The following is a 239-nucleotide window of genomic DNA, read 5'->3' as shown; positions in this document are numbered from 1 at the left end:
CATGGTCCGCCCCGCCGCCTTCCCCGGCCCGAGGCTCCCGCGGGGCCAGCGAGCATCACCCGCCCGCCTCGGTGTCCGACATCCCCCTAAGGAGGGGAGATCGTAGAATGGTTTGGGTTGGAAGGGACCTTAAAGATCATCAAGTTCCACCCCCTGCCCTGGGCAGGGACACCTCCCCCCAGCCCAGGTTGCTCCAAGCCCCGTCCAACCTGGCCTTGAACACCTCCAGGGATGGGGCA

At 66.9% G+C, this 239-nt stretch overlaps 1 protein-coding gene across 1 annotated transcript in view; it reads left to right on the top strand.

The window, feature by feature from the left end:
- RGS19 (regulator of G-protein signaling 19) overlaps positions 1 to 239 on the top strand; it is a 5531-nt gene that overhangs the window by 410 nt on the left and 4882 nt on the right. The gene's annotated exons all lie outside the window — the stretch shown is intronic.

This window comes from Charadrius vociferus, unplaced genomic scaffold, assembly GCF_000708025.1.
Source record: "Charadrius vociferus isolate BGI_N301 unplaced genomic scaffold, ASM70802v2 scaffold259, whole genome shotgun sequence".
Lineage (NCBI taxonomy): Eukaryota > Metazoa > Chordata > Aves > Charadriiformes > Charadriidae > Charadrius > Charadrius vociferus.
Note: the sequence above shows the minus strand (reverse complement) of the source record. Positions and strands in the feature narration are given on the sequence as shown.